We start from the raw sequence: 20,794 nt of genomic DNA, 5'->3' as shown, positions 1-20,794 counted from the left end.
TTTACATAAAAGCGCCGTCTTTTTATGTTCTCGTGTCCTTCGATGTACTCAGCCGTGGGAAACGTGTGTAGGCCCTAATATTGAAAAGAAAGAAAAAAATCCTTCTCTTTTTTAATCCAACAAGGCGACAGTATTGTCCGGAAAACTCGGAGAAAACTGATAATAAATTTTGTTTTGAGAAGTGTACAAAAAAGAAGCGAAGTACGGGTATTTCAAAAACATGTCTTTGTTCCCGGTTGTGTTTGTGGCCGTTTTTAATAACTTGCACTTTTGCTACATTTTTATGGCGGTTGTGAAAAGTTCAAACTGTTGGGAAGAAAAGTACCGTTGTGATAGCCATTTGGAGTTTCGATATTGGTATAGACCACTATCTTGTTGCGGCCATCTTGATTTTTCCCATTCAAATCAACGTAACCAAAGCGAGGCTGGAAGGAAAAATAGTCTGGTTCCCTTTTGCACAAACACCATTATCATTCAGTACTATTATTGGATATAGGAAACATGCCTGAAATGGTGGAAGCATGATAAAGGTCCATAGTACGACAGCGTCTATCTCGACCAATATGCACGACGGTTTTTTTTTACCCTGAAAAACCGTCGTGTTAATTTAACACCATTCGGTATCTATATAGGACAGCACCAGTAAGGTTTAACACCAGATGGTCCTATATAGATACCAACGGTGTAAATCTAAACACCGCAGTCTTTGCAGATACCTCTTCAAATTGAATGATCTACTGATAGTTTATAAACAAATCTGGTCTTTTCAGTTTCCACCGTGTAGACCATTTCACCCGTGACGTCATTCCAACAGAAAATCACACAACTTAAGCAAAACAAACGCCCAAACATATTTCTCATGTATTTTTACCCACATTAAACAATAAAACCTCAACTATTGGAAAAACAAAGCTTCAAGAGATATACATGCCGTGAGAAAAAAATGGAAACAGTCTCTGAAAATCGGTATCACATGGCAAGAACACATAGTCGTGTTTTACTATACTCTCGAGGACAATGCCTTGTGTTTCCCTTTGTCTCTGTAATATAACACTCTCCCGTAGCACACACAATTACTACAGAGGACCGTTTCCAACAAAAGACCCTACTCCCGAGGACTGAAAGGATCTGTTGTTCTTCCTTTGTGTGTTGGTCCTCGGGGGTTATATGTAGAACACGTACATCCAATCATGAAAACAGGGATGACTTTCTATTGCCAGAACAGCGGTGCTTTGTAAATTTGTGTTTGACGAATAGTAAAAAAAAAAAAAAAAAAAAAAACACCTAAAATGTCAATGTTATTTTTAACACATGCCAAGTGTCAACAAATACCCGACATTCAGTTATACCAACGGTTATGGTGTATGAATATCACTTGGCTGGTGACATGATTTCGTTTATGGGCTCTTAGCTTAAAATTGTGTCTGCTAACAGCTCGTTGAAATTGGCTCTTGTCTTGATAGGTCTCGGTAATAAAGTCTCCAATCCCCGTGTCCCTACCGACAACCCCCAAATTTTCCACGAGCGTGTTTCAGGGGCTTCGTCATGCCGTGTCCTGTTGCCCTAATCCCCCCGTACACACTGCCACCAAGGCTGCTCCGGGATAAGAAAAAAATCGGATGAATAGGTATCACTTCCGATTTGTGTTCGGGTCTGCTGGATAGCCACTGGCATGGAACGCGCACTGTTGTGGTTTTTTATTTTGACTTTTAAAGTCAACAAGTGTACGGCATCGTTCAAAGAAGTTAATAATATAGCCGAGAAATGAACCCCCGTCAGCACTTTTCTTTGGTATATATTTAGAAAGAAAGTTCAAAATAATTTCGGCGGAAATATATCCCGGAGTTGAAATTCAATTGTATTTCAAAACTCTTCCTTTAAAAATGCAGTGCAAATTTTTTTTTTTTTTTCAAACACAACGTTTGTCCAAACTTTCTGCAATTTTCTCCCTGAGTTTTGTGTTGGTCTAGTATCGAGACTCATGATACCTTCTACTTTAATTTTCAAGCTTTCTGCCTTTATTTCCTTCCAGTACTTCCGTCCTATCCTTCGGCTTGCCTCCATATTTCCTCATCTCCCTCGAATACCTCATTCCTACGGGATTTTCCAAGGTTTTGCCTCCTTACCCCAAATTTAGTTTCCATTTAGTCCCTTTATTTATACATCACGGTATCTTTTAAGTCCAGTGGGAACGGGCTTCCCAGATATCTCTCATAGGCTGCATAATCCCGATGGACAGAGTTTTTCTTATAACACCGACCATTTTAGAGAGAAGGATAGTCTTAGATGAACTTGTGAGGTATGTAGTTTGATAGAAGAATCGTTCGTTTGTGACTTTGTAAGACCTGTGCATGGTGTTTTTTTATGACAAAAATGGGGTTTCAGCAGGACTTAACTTATGTAAAGTCTAATACGTCTTACTCAAAACAGGAAAGCTTATATACAAGAGACCAGAATGCGGAAGAATAGTAGTCGACCATCACTGTGATACAGCGGTCTAAAACAAGCAAAGCAAGAACGGATCTGTGAACTAAAACACGAATATAAAAGGTAGGCTGGTTTGCGAATACCAATATTAATGTTGCCTGTTAGTTTTCCCTTTATTACATTTTTCATTTCCTCTTTCAATTGTTTTATCTATATTTCCTTCCTGGGTTTTTTTTGGGGGGGTAATATATATATTTTTTTTTGGGGGGGGGTTGTTATTTTCTCCTCTCACCCCTTTCCGGTACTCCCTGTCCCCTGCCGTATTATTGTCTGTCCTCATCCGGTCGCCAGTAGATCCGGAAGCGCCAAGAGAAAAAAAATGATAATCGCACCAAACGAAGTCAATAATTACGACAATAATAACGCCCGATAGCTTTGCAATATACCGAAGGTCAGTCGGCTTGCCTTTTGTGATGAGTTTTGCAGACTGCCGGTGGGATCAGAAAGCCAGGGGGAGAGAGAGAGAGAGATAGACAAACCCAATTATTATTATGCCGGTAGAAAAAGAAGAAAACCATCACCCGTTGGTCATTGTGTCCACTGAAGTTAGTCCTCTCGCACTCGGGCCCAGTTTTGGTTACAGACGAGTTCCAAAATTGGCATTGAAACCGAGAGTCTCAGCGCTTAGCCAATGTATGAATTGAGGACCTGTTCTGTTTTTAACGCTCTCAACAAAAGACGACACAGAGGCCCCTAGTTTCAGTGTCAATTTGAAAGTCCTATCCTCTTTTATAGTTAACTTAATAATTCTGTTTCAAAATGTGAAAGTGTGATACGCGATTGTATCCCAAGACAGCCGGCGCGATGTTTGCAGACATCTTTCGGCAATAGTGGCTGCATTTTGGTACATATTGTTATAGGAATGGAGTACCGGGGTAAGATTGGTGCACCCCTCTTCGTTTCACACTAAACACTTAATGACCCCCTCCACTATTTCTCCACCGTTTGACTTTCTTTGCTTTTACATTGGATCGTTGTGCGTTTAGCCTTGAAAGAATTTTTCAAAGGAGCCTTCTGAGGGTGCCCCGTGTGCGAAATACAACACCTTGCGTTGGATGTTGCAGATAAACCCAGCTGCCTTTTCTGTTCTCTTTCTTCCCTCTGAGGCAATTCTTATGTCTGGAAATTATAATGCCGGCCTGAAATATATTACGTCCTTGTCCCGCCGATGTGTAGTGTTCGATGGCAATCGTAATAGACTGTAATTGATGTGGTTGCGAAGGACGAACCTCGTAAACTGTCAAAAGAAAAAAAGGACCGGTTCCTTAATTCTTCACATCTCTTATATAGGTGGTGGTTAAGGAGCTGGTAGGTATCACGATCTAATTCTACAAATCTAGCTTCTTAATTTACTGTTTTGTTACTGGAAGCAATACTTGTATCTTTTTGGGTAGCTTTCACATTAGTGATGATTGGACGGCAATAAGACGCCCGTAGCTGATGCCCAGTTACACGGTCGCACGGTCGGAATTTACCCGGCACCGGGTTCTGTTTTGGCCTAATACAGGGTCAAAAACGACACTTTTCCTGGGTCAATAATGACACTTCACTTGAGCAATTTTACTTCTTCATTTTGACCCGGAAACCTTTGGCAAAAGTGTCATTTTGAGTCAGAAAAATGTCATTTTTTTTTACCCAGAAAACTATTATAGGCCAAAAACAACCCAGTTTCTAGGTCTTATCCGACCAGGAACTTAGTGTATTAAATTCCATCCTGTGAGTGTTCTGCCTTCAAAATGATGTAGTCAGGACACATAGGTATGGCATACGTCATCAAGCTTGCTTTAAGAAGCAATTGGTTCTGGTAACTACTAAAAAACACATACGTCGCGCACCGCACTTGGTATGCCATAAACCGTATACCCACCAACGTGCTACCATACCTGAGGGAGTTCAAGTCATCTTAACAGTGTAGTTTCACCTTTTGTTGACACATTACCCCAAGAATGTCCAAGTCAAATGATCCACCCCTCATGTTGGCATAACGGCCACGCCCACCCTTCCCCTGCACCCATCCATCCTGCTGATTACTCCATATTCGGCGTGCCGCCATTATCCGCGATGATAGCAGCGAGATGATGGATGGATTTGATCAAGGGTGGCTCGTATTCGAGCCTCTTGTGTCGGCGCAAATTTTCCCCTCGTTTTTTTCTTGCCCGAGGGCAAAACAGCATTTCCCCCCTTTCCCCTCTTTCTGTTCTCTCCCCCCACTAAATGACCCAGATGCTACTCTCCTATACTATCATCATCAAGCCCCCCCCCCTTCCCCACAACACATCCAAAACACTGTCAATATCGTCAATGATCATCCCTCGCCATCCTCATTATCACATAGACTATCAACATTGCCTTCTCTCGCATGCGAGGCAGGTAGACCTACAAAACTCCGGGCTATTAGCGGGAATCCCTCACGGCGCGACCGGGACCAACACGGCGCCTTGTCCCCCATTTTCACGGTCCCACTTTTTTTTTTAATTTAGGGAATTGCTATCGCTAGGCTGCAAGCTTTTTTTGTTGTGTGTGTGTGTCAGGTTTTGTTACCAATCGCCGGCCGGGGCCTTAAAGTGAGCAACCGGGAAATGATGGAACGGTTTTTCTGTAACCTTTCGCGGTAATTATCTTATTGGCCGGAAATAAGTCTGATCGTCGGGACAAAACGACATGCCTAGGATAGGAAAGTGTAATGTGCGCGAGTCTGCATAGGCCTATTCGTACAAGTCACTGTAGTTTACTACTTCAAATTGATGGCCGTATATGCATCTTGGGTTTGGGTTTGCTGATAGTTTTAAAATCTCTCTTGGCATGTATTAAATTTCCCTTGGCATTTGGTAATTATTTTGGTATTTGGTGACTCGGGTTCGTTCAGCGGTTCTTTCCTCATCTTCCACCTTTATGGTCCGGGTTAGATTCCTGCCCTGGTCCGCATGTGAACTCGGCGTTCGGTCCTACCTGACTCCGTAGGTTTTCACTGGGATATTCTTCCTGAGTTTCATCCAACCTCTAAAAGTGAACTCTTCTTCATCGTCGTTTCCGTCTAGGTTTGTTAAGACTTCCAAGCCACAGTGCATGTGCACTTGTAAACAAAGTCCTGATTGGAATCATTATCAGACAAGTTTATAATTAAAACAAGACAAAGCCAGCTCATTAACGCTTGCCCCACTGTCCAGAAAATTCTGTTAAATTTATTCAGAGTGGCTATTTCTGTAGGGGAAATGCAAGGCTGTGATGTGATTAAAGTTACTAGTGTTAGACTTTTATTCATAAATACCTGAGACAGTTTACCCAGTCCTATTGGTCGAGAGCCCGTCACGTGGCCGGTCTTAAACGGTTGATAAAACACCGGCTGGCTAGTTTTAAACACTTTTCCAGTGTAACATGAAATTTTGACCCCTATGAAATCCAGTGCCTTTTACCCTTTTTTTCGGTTGAACGTTCACAATCCTCGGTTAGGCATGTGCAATACTACCAATGAGTCCGTATTTTATAGTCCTTAATTCACACTGCACCGGCACAGCTGCATTCTGCGCCACATCGCGCTGTACGCGCAACAGGCGCGCCTATCTCCATATAAGGAGTTGTTTACGACTCCTTGCGAGAGGCACATACCATGACATAGCCAGAGGGGTGTTACGCAAAACATGAATTAAACTTGTTTTACAAATCGTTGGAAATTTATAATTTTTGACTTGTTTGGACTGTTTGACCGAAAAGTTATTCGTGAATGGGAATGTACTTCGCCGGTATTAAGCACAATGTTTAAGACCGGGTTGGAGTCTGGACGCTGATAAAGAGGCTCGCCTTCGACTCGGGTCATCATCAGCGTCCAGACCCCAAACCGGTTTTTTTTTAAAGTGTTAAAACCGGTCAAGCACACATTTATTCCCTTATTTATGGAAGAATGCTAATCACGAGGAACAACTCGTGGCAGAATGCGTTCTGTGTAGCTGTTGCATTACCATGAGTTTCATTTTAATTATTTGAAATAATGAGAAATGCTGCAAACTGCTTACTGACTTGATTGCGGTGAAAAATGTTATTTGAGAGTTCATGGTTTCATTGTATTTCTTCTGTGCACTGTACTGTATATTTGTTTTTCCAGAATTACGAATAGAGGACACCGAACCACCGGCTTGTAAGTGCAGAAAATCACCGATAACACACGTAGAATTCAGACCTAGAACGATTGCCTTTCCATGTAAATTCGGTTAGTCCTGAAAAGAAAACACCGAAATGCAATCCAAACTAGAAAGCACTCAGAGAGCGCAAACGTATTGTCAGTTCACCCAAAAGAAATACTCGCATATCCACTGCGATTTGTACTTGTACCAAGGACCACTCCTAAAAAACAATTTCATGAAAATCCGTCCTTAACTTTTTGAGTTATCGTGTTCACAGACAAACCAACCAACCAACCAACAAACAAACCCTCGCAGATGAAAACATAATCTTCTTGCCGGAGGTAATACTGTACAGGGTGAGTAAAAAAAAAACCAATCCCAAATGTCGGGACTATTATTTTATTGAAGTTCTACATGTAGCACTTTCAAAATCTAGGACATGAAAGCCCAATTCATAAGCTTTCTTTTAGTACAAGAATCATTCAAATCACTTGTGTACTTTTCAAGTTACGGAATTTTAAAGACAACCATCGTTTGAAAGTTCTGTCCACGGATGTTTTCGTTTTGCTGAAAGAACACTGAACTGTTTTGTGATCCGTGGACAGAACCTTAAAACGGTGGTTGTGTTTAAAAATTCCGTAACTTGAAAAGTACATGAGTGATTTGAATGTTTCTTGTACTAAAAGAAGGCTTATGAATTGGGTTTTTATATCCTAGATTTTGAAGTGTTGCATGCAGAACTTCACTAAAACAATGGTCCCAACTTTGGGTTTCGTGTTTTTTTTTACTCACCCTGTAAACTTAACTCATCAAACCAAATGAAATGCATAAAGTATATGTTTATGCGCCACTACTTTTTACCATCTATAACGTAGTTATTCCGCAGAGTGCAATTATTGTATGATCTCTTTCTTCCTTGGTCACAACTACAGGATTGTCAATTTTGCAGATTGCACTAAAAGGCTTACTTTCCTGATTTAGATGAAAGACTTACTTTAAGTATTTGGAACAATTTTAGAAACAGATCATCTCACACTTCAAATGTAATATGCTAAGTGTAGTTTCAAATTAGCTTGAAAACTATCGCCTCACTTTGAGGAACGTTAACTGTTCATTCCTCGCCACAAAGGGGAGAACTAATGGCCTTGGAGTGTCGATACATAATTTGAAATCCGCCTATACAGCTCCACATTGAAGGTATAGGTAAGATATTGATATCTGCAACAAGTTTGGGGAGATTGTCCGTTCTGTAACGAATGTTGGTGCCATGTGCCAAGTTCCGTCTTTCCCAACTGTCATACACTTGTACATATTGCCAACTGTTATCGTCCATTATAAGAGCCAAAAAAATGGAATTAGCACCCAAAGTTCGGGGGAAAATACACTTTCAGGTACTGTGGAGGGTTGTGGTCCAATGGCTGTACGGTGTTCGACTCACGCGCCGTGTTACGTGGGTACGGTTCGAACCTTGACAGGGAACATGGTGCTTGTGTTCTTGGGCAAGACACTTCACTACAATAGTCTCTCTCCACCGAAGAGTATAAATGGGTACCTGACACCAGAATGCCCTGGTCTCGAGCTGCTGCGAAAACTGGTCTCATGGCCTGATGAACAGGGGTAATCATTGTGAAGTGCTTTGAGACATTTGGTGTAAAGCGCTATATAAGCACCAAATTATTATCCTTTCCTTGCCAATTTGCACGTATTAATATGAAATGTGATACAGCATATTGGCTAGAACATTTTAACTTCGCCAAAAAAGTCGTGCTTTCGTAACTCACGCCGCGATTTGAATTGATTCTCATTTTACCCCTGACACTGCATACAAAAACAAACGTTGATGTAAAGCACAGGCAGGCACCAGACTTTTTCTAATTTGCATACGTATCCAAAAACATTGGATATGCAAATGATCCAATACCAGGGTGAGAAAGCAGGTAGTGGTGGGTGCGTAGTGCTCGACACCATGGAAACGAGGTTAAGGTCCTAGCTCTATGATGGTACAATTCTGAGGACAGTCAAGGTCCTGAGTGTTATTGATGCTATGCGCCATGTCGATACCGCCTTAAAGTAGTCTGAGACTGCATACTTTGCGTGCACGCATTACGCGTAACCTGCTTTTATAAGCCAGCCTTTGTGCTAAGCAAATTGTTGTGCTTAGCAGCGCCGTGAAATTGGCCCCTGCAGAATGGATCGCCTTATTCGTACGCGCGTGGATAGTTAAACTAAGTTGACCCATACGTCATAGGTCAATCCGACAAAAACGCGCACTTGCGGTTCTCAGATCTGTATACATTTCCTGGTTGTCGCATACGTTGCTCGGGTCGTGTGCAAGTCCCAAATTCTTATTCCACCTCTAACTTGACCAGCAAATTGTCCCATAGTAATAAAAAAGGTTACTTTTGCAGAGATCACAATTTGTTATCTTTCTGACTGATGGCATGACACCCTCTGTCCTCTTAGGCGTCAGACGTCCCTTGGGTGCAAAAAGCACACGGACACGGTAGGTAAAAGTAAGTCGTAAGTCGTAAGTCGTATCTAGATCTCTGCTATTGGTGCTAGTCCGTAAGGTCAATTTTTTTCTGCTCTTGGATCAATTCTTTGGTCAGTGTCCAACATAAACGACAGTCTATATCTAGGCATTGCTTTATTCTCTTGTTTTGTGGAAAAGGTATTCTTTCATAGCTTTCAAACAAAAAATGGGAGATAAATAAATGAAATGGGGCTGGCTTAAGTTGACGCCAGAGATTCGTGTAGTTTTTTGTTTGTTTGTTTGTTTGTTTGTTTTCAAAATCAAAAACAAGATAGCAAAATGAAAGACGAACCGCAGGCCGGGGCCGCCGTGACAAATAAACCCTACGAAAAGGGAAAAGTTCAATTTTGCCGGTCGTGTTTGACAGACAAAACGTGGGCTGTCTAGCTTTGGCGTCACCGCGTGCAGATTGCGTGACAAGCCAGTCAGAGAAGTTTTGTTGTCGACTAACAAAAGAAAGAGAAAACCGCTGTCCCCGTATCAAAATAGCGCGCGTGCTTGAAGGGCGGGCGTGCGGAACGCGGTCCCTGTACTATTTTATCCCCCCGTGATATAGGGGGATCCCATAGTTTGAGCGAACTTTTGCTTCCGGTGACTGAAGCTCGGATTGATGCAACCTCGTTCCCAGTGCTTACTTTATTTCCAACCTCGTTTCCAATAGTAAGCCCTGGATAGCAAACTTTCTTTCTGTATCCTGATTCGATACCACAATTTGCTAATAATGGATTTATATCGTGTAGTTGGTTTTGTTATTTCCAACGTGCATTACGTGTTTTCACGATCATTGTAATTATAACGTCCACGCCTTCTCAATAATACTCTTTTCCTTTCCAATTTGCTCATATTAATATGAAATGTGATATTACATATTGGCGGGATCCAGATAAGATTGTAAGATTTTAACTTCGAAAACAATCGTGTTTTCGTAACTCATGGCGCGACGAATTGATGCTGTTTTTACCCCAGACACCGCATGCAAAAACAAACGCTAATGTAATGCACATGCAGGCACCAGACTACTCCTCATTTGCATACGTGTTCAAAAATCTTGCACATGCAAATGATCCAATACCAGGGTGAGAGAGTAGGTAGTGGTGGGCGCGTACTGCTCGACACCCTGGGGACGAGGTTGCGGATTAACGAGCTATCATTGAACTCTGAACCCGAGGCCGGAAGCTGTGGGATTTGTGGGATATGTATCTGTGTGATGCCGAAATGGTTGCAGACTAGTACATAACTGCCATAGGCCCCAGTGATAAATACGCCCGCTTCTGAAATTCAGGAGAAATACTCACAACTCTCCACAAGGTGTTTGAGACACACATCAAATCAAAGCTCATTTCGTTATCTTTTATTTGCTGTTCAATTTTTGGGGGTTAACAAATTACTTTTGGGGAAAATTGCATCCAAAGATGATCGACCCCGAGTCATTAAGCAAATCGCCATTTTGAAAAAATGATGCTTATAATGCTCCATTGCAAAAGAAGCAATTTGAGGGCCGATTTTTTTTTTCACAGAAATACGAGCTCGCAGTCCCGTTCACGACTACCGGCCCCCTTCTTTTTTTAACAAACCCTCAAGTTCAAGGCCCACAAAATGCTCTACTAGCAGAACAATTGAGGACACACGAATCGTGATTTGGCCGGCGTATGCAATTTTGGGCCTATTTACTGGCCTGCAACCATTAAAAAGTTTCACATGCATGTCTGGTATTCATTGGCTGACCCTTCCCCTACCCCTGCCGCATCCCCTTTCTTCATCCCCTTCGATCTGTTGCCTTCCACCCCTGCATGCTTGTGTGTCCATACTTGTTTGTTTCTGTACCGCCGTCATCTTGCCTTAGAGAAAGGCCCTGCCCGGATCCGAAAAGTCAGGCCCCTGTGATATTTTTTATTTGTATATTTCAAGTTACTCCAGTCAGTAAGCAGTTTCCAGTATTTTTCTTCGTTTTCATGTAACGAACTAGAAACTCTTTGCATGATATTTTCCACATTTTGGAAAACTTGTATATACAGCTCATTTCAAGCCTCGTAGAATAAGAGTGCGTTTTCATTTGAACAAAATCTTGTCTTTGACTTATTACAAAATTAAAAAAATATGGCGACGAATTTTATCAAAATATACAAACTAGAAGTACATTGCGTGATATTTTCCACATTTTGAAAAACTTGTATATACAGCTCATTTCAAGCCTCGTAGAATAAGAGCGCGTTTTCATGTGAACAAAATCTTGTCTTTGACTTATTACAAAATGAAAAAAATATGGCGACGAATTTTATCAAAATATACAAACTAGAAGTACATTGCGTGATATTTTCCACATTTTGGAACACTTGCATATAAAGCCCATTTCAAGCCTCATAGAATAAGAGTGCGTTTTCCTTTGAACAAAATCTTGTTGTCTTTGATTTATTACAAAATGAAAAAAAAAAATGGGGACGAATTTTATCAAAATATACAAACTCGAAACACTTTGTGTGATATTTTCCACATTTTGGAAAACTGGTATTTAAGCTTATTCAAGCCTTATAGAATAAGAGTGCGTTTTCATTTGAACAAAATCTTGTTGTAGGTCTGGTGTCTTTGATTTATTATAGAATAAAATAAAATATGGCGAGGAACTTTATCACACTATATAGGCCGGGTATCATCATCCCTTTCTAAGCTTTTGCGTTTCAGGGGATTGCCAGCAGTGGGTGTCGCTGGAGGCCAAGTTAGAGGATGAAAAACATCCAACAATATGCAGCTCTCAGTGGAGAATTTGACTCTTTGAAGTCGCAGTGCCGAACATCCATCACAGAAAATCTAAATTGGGCACATTGTGCAACAACACAAAAGGAAGTTGACTCTGCCGCCGACTACTGAACTTGTTGTCCACGGATTTATCATTATTTTTTCACTTTCATGGCGTTGGAAAACCAGGGGCAATTTTTCTTGGAGCTACAAAGCAGTCAGTATTTCACGGCACGTTTGTGTGCTGAGCAAAAATCCGCTGGGAACCAGTCACATACAATATTAATCACACGGCGTTTTTAGCTGGTAACCTGCACTCTGTAAGCAATTCTTTAAGCGCTTGGCAAGTTTCTTTGCCAAGTTGGCCCGAGGTAATGTGGAAAAACCATGTTTGGCTTATTTCATTTAAAGTCACACTATAATTATCTGTGCGACGTTAGTTTGCTGTATGGTACTAAACAACACAAGCTACCGTTCGAGTTACAGAGCCAAATTGCATTGAAATGCTAAGCGGGGGAAAACCCGACTAAGCGAATTTTTTATGTCAGATTTTCATGCTGATCACTTCCATGACATTTGCTCAAAGTTTAGTTTGTGTGTGTTATAAAAAATAACATTTTATGACTTTTAATGAAAACTAGGAATGTGTTAATCATTTGATCTGAAAAGGAAATCGCACAATGACCCAGTGTAAAAAGAAATGAAACAATATCAGACACTGTTAACAAGAATTGACATAGAACGCGACTACTAGTTTCCAATTGCCCACCCCAACCCCCTTCCAAATTATAACACCAACCCGAAAGTGGTGATTGCCCACGCTTCATACACCAACGCCTGTCCTAATTAGCTACAAATCCTGACCAATTAAGACCTTTCCCAAAATCCGGACAAGTGGCCCATTAAAAAATTGAAACAATATCAGACACTGTTAACAAGAATTGACATAGAACACGACTACTAGTTTCCGATTGCCCACCCCAACCCCCTTCCAAATTATAACACCGACCCGAAAGTGGTAATTGCCCACGCTTCATACACCAACGCCTGTCCTAATTAGCTACAAATCCTGACCAATTAAGACCTTTCCCGAAATCCGGACAAGTGGCCCATTAAAAAATTGAAACAATATCAGACACTGTTAACAAGAATTGACATAGAACGCGACTACTAGTTTCCGATTGATCACCCCAACCACCTCCCAAATTATAACACCGACCCGAAAGTGGTAATTGCCCACGCTTCATACACCAACGCCTGTCCTAATTAGCTACAAATCCTGACCAATTAAGACCTTTCCAAAAATCCGGACAAGTGGCCCATTAAAAAAAAACAGGGGCGCATAAACGCAACGGTCGTCTACCGCTATCGCCGCCCGTATCATACGCCTTGCCCTTCAAAATGTTGCAATTTTGAAAACTTTGAAAGTACATGTATCATGCGGTTACCTACAAAAGAGCCGGTGTAAACAAGACCGAACTCTGCCGGGTTTCACGCAGTGCCCCCTGGTCTACAAGAGTAGCACCACTGGAGCACGGAAGACCTTGGTTACGCATGCCCAATCAGCCAACTTTGGTCCTGCTTCTAACAAACTTACGCGTCCGTAACCAATAAAGTACAAGCAGCTAAAACACACGAACACAAAACACTAGCCGTCACACCAAAAAGCGAATCGAACCCACAAAATAGTATTTTTTTTAAAATAAATCTAATCGGATGTAGCCTTGGCTACCAATGGCTCCCTCAATAAAGCAGGTAATTATGCAACAACGTGCTACAGTTACTTGGCTCCGTTGAATGAAAGGGAACTTCCAACAACAAGCAAAGTTCGCCTGTACTTTTTTTCGTCACGCACGATCGCGAGTCCAACGTTGTGGGAACTGAAAGAAGAAAAAAAACACCGTCACAGCTTCCACTTCTGTTGATGAAGACACTTTGTTAATAGTTGTTGCCAAGAAGGTCGAAGTGGCCCGCGGACTCTCGCTAAATCGCCCCTTGATTCTGCAAACAGCCGTGAATTATTTGTGTCTCCGAGTGTTTACCGTGACGGAAGCGAGCCTCGCACAACTTTTCACGATCTTCTTCACGCCATGGACCTGACTCACCCGTTCTACTACCGCCACCTCCCCGCGCGTGAAAAGCCGCGACGAGGTATAGTGTTAAACTTTTCGTCACTTTTCTTGTAAAAAAAAACGGTTATCGGCTTTTAAGAGCCTAGTGAATAAACCCGAAAATGTATTCTTCAAATCTTATACATCCATCATCTAGTAATGGTAAATGAGATTACAGACTAGGAGTTTTGGATCATTTCTCTGAATCATTAATTAGATATGGTTAATTAGCTCTGTTACGGACATTACACTGCCTTTCATAACGCTGGAATCGCTCATTGGCTATTGTAAGAAATACCTTTAAAACGGGGATATGTCTTATCCACTTTATCGTCATATTGGTACCAAACTATACTTAATATGTTTATAGCGTTGAAGTGTGCATTTTCTTGTGTTTTCTTGTATCTAATTCCAACGGTGTGTCCCTTGTCATAGGTTTTAGTTTTTCCAAACTTTTTGAAGTTTTTAAACTTTTTTCATGCCCATTATTCTATCACAGACACACAAGGATCTGTGCGTACCCGGAAAAAAGTCAACGTGTCGTCAATGTACTGTAACAGATAGACATGTATAACTAATATTGTTGAGCTGCATGTTTGCCCATGCATGATTCAGCATGAAAAGGCTGATATGTTATGCACTAAGTGATGAGTGCAGACATTAGTAGGTTTGAAAGCTCGCAGTCCCATGCGTGTTAGTGTTGAAGCCAACTTTAGATCTCTCCTTTCTCCACATAGATCCTGACTTTATTTCATGGTGGTTTATAAGGACTCATTGTTTGGTTAAAACTGAAGATGCTTGGCTAGAATCATTTTAAAGACCAGTTATATACTAGTATTTTACATTCCTGAAAATACCTTAGGGAGAATTCCCATAGGGTTGTGCACAGAATGTTTCACATTTTAATGACCCCTTACTCAACTTTTCTCTTATCATACCCTACGTATTTTGGTATATTTATGTTTTGGACCACGAGCAATCGATATCTAGCCGCAGTAAAAATTTTGGAGTTGTAACATTATAGGGAGACATTCCCTAATGTCCGGTGCCTCCCTAAAATGTATAACTACGACGAAGAAATGTCTCCTTAAGGGTCCATTAACAGACATTTCATCCTTTATATATTGATTATTTATGTTTTTTTGTAATTATTATAATGGAAATCAAACCACGAATTCCTCAAAGGAACAAGCCACCGTCGCTCGGAAACCTGAAGAACACAGAGAGAAATGATGGGAAAATTCAGTATTGGAGGTGGGAGGAAAATCTCGATATTTGCCAAAACAACCCAGAAGAATCAGGCAAGGACTGAAAATCAAACCCACATCATGTGTATGCTGCATGATAAATTGGCTGGGTAGTTGGTGTTTTTAAATACAAAACAATCTCGCCAGAGCAAAGCCCATGCAGTACTCAGCATCACCGCTTTACTCGTGTAAACTGCAACTCGGGTGTCGTAAAACTTCCACTAAAGATTTTTTTTTTTAGTCAACTCTTGTTGACAATTCAGTTCTTCAGACCAGAGGTAATTTGTCTGCCTGCATTTGTGACGGGAGTTTTAATTTCTTATCCCTCAAGTTTTATCCTCTATACACTCAAATAAGTTCCTCGCACGAGGCGTATGTTCTCCTTGGCATCATTCCTGGGCCCTAATGACACCTTTGCAATCCACTCCCAAAAATACTGTTCGCACCATTGCAGTTTAGTTCTAAGCTCCGCAGTGCAGTCAGTTCTATATAGGCATCAACGGTTCGTGGCTGACGCGGTTGATGACTTCTTATGGGTATCTGAGGCACTTCATCGTACCTCCTTATAGGGCCGGGTACTCCCCCTGAACCACCCCGTGAGCAGCTTACCCCGAACCACCGACCCCTCGTAATTTTTTTCAGTGTAGTCGGCAAAGATTACGGGCTTCCCACAAACAAACTAGAAAGTACTCAGAGAGTGCAAACCTCCGCCAAGGCTTAACAATTCCACGCCATATTGTCAGTACACCCAATAGAAATACTCGCATAAATGGTGAAGAATCCTTTAAAAAAATCCATGATCCAGACCCTGATCCGGATCACTCCAAAATCTAATCGATTTGTACTTGTACCAAGGACCACCTCTAAACATTTTCAGGCGAATCCGTCCATAACTTTTTGAGCCTTGTTAGCAGACAAACTAAGTAACCAACCAACCAACTAACCGAATTCGATGAAAACATAGCTTCCTTGGCGGAGGGTAACAAGTCTTGGCCTCCCTATGGTCTAGCTGGAACCGAAGGTCTGAGAGCAGTTTAGGCAGTGTAGGACCATAGGTCACACTCTTAGTCAGTTAGTCAGTCAGGCAGACAGGCAGGCAGTTCCTCAATCAGTCAAAGAACAGTAAATCAGCCCTGCCGGTCCAGCAAAGAGAAAGAGAGAGAATTTTCCATCTTGTTTCCACCCTTATTCCACAAGCCAGACTTGCAAGTTTCACACGGGGCTCTGAGAAGTTGCTTGTACATCTCCGCTCCGACCCACCGACCGACCGCAGAAAGCGGTACCGAGTTGCCGACCCATCTGCCCGGGAGTACTTCCCCCACTCGTCCGCTCGCCCTCCCGATCCCCCAAGGATTATCTCGCCCCGGGGCCCTTGGTGATGACTTCTCAATCTGCGGCCCAGTGATGACATCTCCGTGTCCCACTTCCCCCCATTGATTCTTTTCGGTTCACTTGAGTTTTTTTTTCTCTCTCCCCAAATTTCCAACGAATGTGCTTTGAATTATAAGCAGATGTCTTTCAATTAGTACTTCAGGTGACCTCTTGTAAGTTGAAGTTACAAGCCTTTTACCCTTTTTTGTGTCAGAAGTTAAACTTGACCGAAGTTGTATGAGCAGACAAAAAAAATATTGGACAGCTTTACAAATTGCTTTACTTTTATACTTCAGTGTTTCAATGATTTAATGATAACCAAATCCTTTTGAAAGAGTGCGTCTGTAAAGTATGTCCACTGTGGTATTTTGTTTCTTATTTTGCAAAATAAAGTAGCTGAGTGGTCACAGGTGGATAGAGTAAGGTCACACCATCTCGTGGCACTGCTGCTAAGCACAGGAAATATTTGCTAAACAAAAACAAGTTACCAACCAAAATTCCGTGTGATGTATGCTACTCGTGACTGGTTCCCGGCTGATTTCTGCTTAGCACAGAAATCTGCTCAGCATAGAAATCGGCTTAGCAATAGTTTCTGCTTAGGAGCTCCATAACTTTGTTTGTTTGTTGGGGTGTTTGTTTGTTTGTTTTTTAATCTAATGTCAGGTTGGCTTAGCGGTACTTTCCTCGCCTTCCACCGCTGTGACCCGGGTTCGATTCCTGCCCTGGTCCACATGTGGATTGGGTTTTCAGTCCCAACCTGATTCTGTGGGTTTCCTCAGAATATTCTTCTGGGCTTTTCCTCCCACCTCTAAAACTGTAATTTCTTCTCATTATTGTCTTCTCTCTAAGTTGGAGTGATGTTTCCCCCGGGATGCTTTGCCGACTATTATGCTACATACAGATACGGATATAGAACCCATTAGGCCTATGTAGAGCAACCCGAAAACTGAAAAATACACATAAAAGAAAAACCGAATGAGAGGCGACTGTGTCGGCACCCTTTGATAAAAAAAAAAAGCTCATTTTAAACCGAATCGGAAATATACAAAAAGTAAAAGTCAACCACAAGACGTTGGTATATATCTAAGGGGGAAAGAATTAGGCAGTTAAACGTAAACTACCGCGGCACTTAATGAGGTGCAAGACTTTACGCTCCAATGATCCCTGATTTTCGGATAGTATGCTTTCTCAGCTTGCTTTTTTTGTTATAGTTGGGTCGTAGTATGTTTGGTGTGTGCGTATATAGCACACATGCACTTTGTCGGTTAGTCTAAACCAACCGACGCACCAATTTCCATCTGGCGGGGTTTTCATCCACCCTTCGCCCGTTCTCATCTGGGTGCTTTTGCTTACAAGACTGCACGGGAGAGAAATGTGTTCTGTCATCATTCGCGCATTAAGAGCTTTCTGGACTCTCCCCCTTGCCCTGCATTTTTCAACTCTTGGTGTTGACTGTCTGGGTGAAAGTGCTGTAATGTATTTTTTCCTTCCTGCATGTCATGTTTGGAGGGGAGTCCGAGAAAAACCGCGCATCATCCGTCTTCTGCACCGAGGGAACCCGTCCGGGCCGTCCGGCCGTGGACGGGGAGAAGTGCAGTCCCAACCCGCTCCGACCTTTCGTGTCGTCCCGTCCGCGCTCAAGCCAGCACACGCTCTGTGCATCAAGCACTGACGGCTTTTTTTTTTTGCTCATCTTTGCCCATAAACCATGATCCATTTTTTTTTAATGAAATCCCCAAATGCGGGATGGAACTGACTTTGCCGTAGTGTGGCGATTAACTCGCAATTAAGGCACCGTTAACCGGGCAGTAATGCCCCCGGTGATCTGGGTTGTGTTGGCGGTGGCGGGCCGGCAGCGGTCGCGTGGCCGACAGACACCGGACATCGTGCCCGTGAAACTATAACACGCGCCTCGCTGCGTGCCTCGCAGCGGGGCCCCCACTGGGCCGGGCCCCAAGATGCTGGGGAACTCGTTATTTATGGCCCGTCACCAAGAACTGTCTGTGCAAGTACTTAGGAGAGGTGGAGTACCTCCTAAGTACACTCTGAAAATCTAAGTGTGGTATAGTATTTAAAAACTCGGACTTCTGTCGTGAAAGCCTAATCATAAGCTATGATGTCAGATGAATCGACTCGGCTGTATTGTTTCTCGAAAGTAAAAAAAATGGCTTTGATTTATTTAAAATCTACATCAATGATACCGTTGTCATGATCGCCAAAGTTTTTCATCACCGCATTGTCTTCGTCACATTTCCAATTTGTTACCGGTAACGGTCCACAAGCACTGCTTTGAAATCGTCTGAACCGTGAGACCAATAGTGTCCATACAGGGGCCAGTATCACAGAGCTGAGCATGCTGAGCGCAGAAACTACTTGCTAAGCCAAAATAGATACCAATCAAAATACCACACAAATTAAATTGTTACCGAATGGTTCCCGGCTATTATTTGCTCAGAACATTAATCTGCTTACCAACAATTTCTGTTAAGAATCTAAGACGTTTAGACCATTATACCCCCTTTTTGTACTTCTTTGATTTATGGCAAATAATTTATAGTTTGCATTACCGTCAAAAGACTACATTGAACCAGTTTTTCCTATTTTACGAGAAACGCGGATTATATACCGTGTGGAATTCCTGCGATAATGGTGGCTTCAGACTATATATATGAATTATGCTCCATTAAGGCCTATGTCCAACACGTCGATTACAAATCAGAAATCTCGTCTACCGTTCTTTAAAGATTAATGGTCCCATTATATTCGCCCTCTCGTCTGCTCTTTCTTGTCATCGGAAAGCGCGGATGTACGAAGTTACACTTTCAGTTTAAAACAAATTTCTTGACTTTCGGAAAACAAGACAGGCCAATCCCAGTGAAGATGGTCCCACAATAGCTACTCACTGGAAGTCATGTTCATGCATCTGTCTAAACAGTGGGTCGAACCTAGCCCATTCATTGGCGTTATGGGTTAACCTATACGACAACACTGCCCGGCTGTAACCAGTAACCACAAGTAACAGTCAAGGAATCAGTCAGTCAGGCACAAAGAGAGCGTGGCCACGCATCAAGTTTGAAAAACCCAAGATGACCGCAGAAAAATTCCCAAGATTTCCCAAGATATCAGCATTATGTATCAAAATAGCAGCACAGACCCTGTTTTTATGTGAATGGGACTCACAATTAAAGTGCTTCAATTAACATCCATACTTTTGTATTTTCTCAATTCGCAAAAAAATCCCAAGGCTCAGTGAAACGTTCCAGAGCCCTGGCCTAAATTCCCCAGATCTTGGGAAATACCCAAGGACTACTACAAAGAGAGCACTAGGCTGGCCCTTGGGGACCAGCACTAAAACCACTATCGGTTGACACATCGGCAATTATTTGTGTGTGTGGGTGTGTTGATAAGTGTATACGCATTTCCAGCAGAACAATTTGAATTCCAATGTTCAGACACAGTACACTGTTGTGTTAAACCAAGGCTTTACACTGTCATCGGAAAGGTTTCCTTCGTAATAGCTTAGAAAACTACATAGTGACAGCTTGAAAAATTATTAGTCTTGCAAGTACAGCCTCGCTCTGGCTCCAGTAAGCCAATATTAAATAGATCACACTCTATAAAATCAGGCTTATTTCAAGTACGCAAAGAGATTAACTTTCGCAAAACCCGATTTATTAGCATCAAATCTGTGATCCTGACGATTACACACGCCAAAAAAAACCCGAAATGTTTTCAAACTTTCATTTGTTTTGACCAACCTTGTTTAGTACTTACAAACATCTGTTGATTGGGATACTTTGGATGCTGGTCATTTTGGATATCTTTTTTATCGTCTAAATATCCCAAATCGGGACAGTGTTTCCCTTTAAACTAGATTGTCTTGAAGATCGAGAGAGGATCGTTGTTTCTTTTGCCCACTGTGCAATAATGGATGGATCTATTATTACTGACCTGCTGGCTTCGTGTAAAGTTTAATTGTGGTTCCCAAACAATACATGTTAGCTGCATGGCCTACGGCGCAGATTTAATTCCGTGTAGCGTTAATGTTTATTATTGACAAAGAGTTTGATTTTTATTGTGTAGTGCGTGAAAGTGACGAGATCTATCGGTACAGATCATATGTAAATAGATACCATTAAATTGTTATAGCAGGATAATTCCTCCCAGTTGTTCTCTCTTTTTTTGTCTCTCAAA

At 41.9% G+C, this 20,794-nt stretch overlaps 1 long non-coding RNA gene across 1 annotated transcript in view; it reads left to right on the top strand.

Moving 5' to 3' along the window:
• The window catches only part of LOC119731936, a 30,466-nt gene extending 27,921 nt beyond the window's left edge, over positions 1–2,545 (top strand). Inside the window, exon 3 of the long non-coding RNA XR_005271501.1 lies at positions 2,431–2,545. This is a non-coding gene — a long non-coding RNA (uncharacterized LOC119731936). The remainder of the gene's footprint in view (positions 1–2,430) is intronic.
• The last annotated feature ends 18,249 nt before the right edge of the window (positions 2,546–20,794 follow it).

Source organism: Patiria miniata, unplaced genomic scaffold (genome assembly GCF_015706575.1).
Source record: "Patiria miniata isolate m_02_andy unplaced genomic scaffold, ASM1570657v1 HiC_scaffold_24, whole genome shotgun sequence".
NCBI lineage: Eukaryota > Metazoa > Echinodermata > Asteroidea > Valvatida > Asterinidae > Patiria > Patiria miniata.
Note: the sequence above shows the minus strand (reverse complement) of the source record. Positions and strands in the feature narration are given on the sequence as shown.